Genomic DNA, 3,064 nt, shown 5'->3' with positions numbered 1-3,064 from the left:
GTGTGTGTGTATGTTGTGTGTGTGTGAGTGTGTGTGTGAGTGTATGTATGAGTGTTATGTGAGTGTGTGTGGTGTGTGTGTGTTGTGTATGTGTGTGTGTGAGTGTATGTATGAGTGTGTGTGAGTGTGTATGAGTGTGTGTGTGGTGTGTGTGTATATGTTGTGTATGTGTGTGTGTGCTGTGTGTGTATATATGTTGTTTATGTATGAGTGTGTATGAGTGTGTATGAGTGTATATGTTGTGTGTGTGTGTGTGTGGTGTGTGTGTGAGTGTATGTATGAGTGTTATGTGTGTATGAGTGTGTGTGTGGTGTGTGTGTATATGTTGTGTATGTGTGTGTGTGTGGTGTGTGTGTGTGTGTGTATGTTGTGTGTGTGTGAGCGGAGGGGGGGGCGGTCACCAGACTCCGGGCTGAGGAAGCGGCGCTGCGCGCTGATTGGCTGCGGCCGCGCCAGTGAGGAGCGCGGAGCCCGGTGACTGGGAACTCGGACGCGCCGCGGGCTGGGCTGGGGGGCTGGGCGCCCCCATCTCCCGCTCCTGGGCGCCCCCATCTCCCGCTCCTGGGCGCCCCCATCTCCCGCTCCTGGGCGCCCCCATCTCCCGCTCCTGGGCGCCCCCAGCCCCCGCGGCGCCCCCATCTCCCGCTCCTGGGCGCCCCCATCTCCCGCTCCTGGGCGCCCCCATCTCCCGCTCCTGGGCGCCCCCAGCCCCAACGGCGCCCCCATCTCCCGCTCCTGGGCGCCCCCATCTCCCGCTCCTGGGCGCCCCCATCTCCCGCTCCTGGGCGCCCCCAGTCCCCGCGGCGCCCCCATCTCCCGCTCCTGGGCGCCCCCATCTCCCGCTCCTGGGCGCCCCCATCTCCCGCTCCTGGGCGCCCCCAGCCCCCAGCCCCCAGGCTTCCCCTCCTGCCTGCCGCCCGGTCCCCTGGACCCCATCCGGACCCTCCGCCTCTGCCCCGCCTCTGCCCCGGCCCCTCCGCCTCTGCCCCGCCTCTGCCCCGGGCCCTCCGCCTCTGCCCCGCCTCTGCCCGGCCGGTCCCAGCTCTGCATGGCCGTCTCCGTCTCTGCGGCCGGCCCTCTCCGTCTGTTTCTGCTGCCACCTCCCTCCTTTGTCTCTCCTGTCTCTGCTCCCTTGTCCCCCCTGGTCCCCCAACTTTCTCCTCCTCCGCCTCTCCATCCCTGTCCCCCTGGTCCCCCCCAACTTTCTCCTCCTTCTCTGCCTCTCCATCCCTGTCCCCCCTGGTCCCCCAACTTTCTCCTCCTTCTCCGCCTCTCCATCCCTGTCCCCTTGGTCCCCCAACTTTCTCCGCCTCTCCATCCCTGTCTCCCTGGTCCCCCCAACTTTCTCCTTCTCCGCCTCTCCATCCCTGTCCCCCTGGTCCCCCCAACTTTCTCCTTCTCCGCCTCTCCATCCCTGTCTCCCTGGTCCCCCAACTTTCTCCTCCTTCTCCGCCTCTCCATCCCTGTCCCCCTGGTCCCCCCAACTTTCTCCTTCTCCGCCTCTCCATCCCTGTCCCCCTGGTCCCCCCAACTTTCTCCTCCTTCTCCGCCTCTCCATCTCTGTCCCCCTGGTCCCCCCAACTTTCTCTTCCTGTGTCTGCCTTTCTCCATCTCTGTACCTCCTGGTCCCCCCAACTTTCTCCTCCTTCTCCGCCTCTCCATCTCTGTCCCTCCATCCGCTTTCTCAGGCTGGCTCTCCCCTTGGTGTCTGTCACCCTTACTTCTGCCTCAGTTTCCCCATCCTTGTCTCCTCTTTGTCTTTCCCACTCTGGTCTCTGTCTCTCCCTCCCTGCCTCTGTCCCCCCGTTTCCTCTCTCTCTCTCTCTCTCTCTCTCTCTCTCTCTCTCTCTCTCTCTCTCTCTCTCTCTCTCTCTCTCTCTCTCTCTCTCACACACACACACACACACACACACACACACACACACACAGCCATGCTCGCCCAGAATTCACTTTTCATTCTGGGGAGACAGCCAGGGGGACCCCCTCTCTACTTCATCCTGGCAGCAGGCCCCGCGCAAGGCAGACTTGGGAGAGGACTTCCCGCCTCGGCCCGGCCCCGGGCTTCCCGGGCGCAGGCCGGCCCGTGGCTGCGGAGCCCGGCGGCGGGATGAGCTCACCGCATTGGCTGGGATTTCATCAGCTTCCTCCGCGGAGCTGCCCCGCTCCGCGCTCAGCCCGCGCCGCCGCCGCCGCCGCGAGACCCGCCGGGCGCCTGCTGCCCCCCAGTGGCAGAAGACGGAAGCGCAGGCGCCAAGAAAAAAAGCCCGCGTTTGCTGCCCAGGGCCAGCTCAGGAATGCTGCCACCCATGTAATCTTCACCACAATCCCATGAGGTAGAGGCCACTTTAAGTCATGCTTACAAAGGGAAACTGAGGCCAGAGAATTGAGGTCTGCCTCCTAAGGTCACATAGCAAGGGGATGGAGCTTCTGGCTTTCCAAGCGGAAAGATGGGGATGTTAATAAACAACAAGATGCCAATGGTCGGTCGGTCATTCATTCATTCATTCATTCAAAGACTTACCAGGGCATCCTCCGTGCCAGGCGCTGTTGTGGGAACGGCAATGAACAAAACAGACGGAATCCCTGTCCTCATGTGGCTAATACTCTGGTCTGGGGGAGACAGGCCATGAAAGATACAAGCAACAATACAAAGTGAGCCCAAACCGGTATAGCTCGGCCCCTGCAGACAGAAAGGTCCCGGGTACGATTCCGGTCAAGGGCATGTACCTTGGTTGCGGGCACATCCCCAGTGGGGAGTGTACAGGAGGCAACTGATGGATGTTTCTCTTTCATCGATATTTCTGACTCTCTATCCCTCTCCCTTCCTCTCTGTAAAAAATCAATAAAAATATATTTAAAAAATAATACAAAGCGAGTCTTGAAGTAGAAAAAGGAAGCAGGGAAGGGGGCTGGAGAGTGTTGAGGGTGGTCTTATTCACGAGGATGTCCAAGGAAGGTCCTTCCTGAGAAAGGGACGGCTGAGTAAAGGTCCAAAGGAGATGAGGGAGCAAAGAGCGCCCCGGACAAAGGGAAGGGCAGGTGCAAAGGTCCTGAGGCCAGAGCA

This window comes from Pipistrellus kuhlii, unplaced genomic scaffold (genome assembly GCF_014108245.1).
Source record: "Pipistrellus kuhlii isolate mPipKuh1 unplaced genomic scaffold, mPipKuh1.p scaffold_m20_p_55, whole genome shotgun sequence".
In the NCBI taxonomy this organism is placed as follows: domain Eukaryota; kingdom Metazoa; phylum Chordata; class Mammalia; order Chiroptera; family Vespertilionidae; genus Pipistrellus; species Pipistrellus kuhlii.
The sequence above is the reverse complement of the archived record's forward strand: the minus strand, read 5'-3'. Positions refer to the sequence as shown.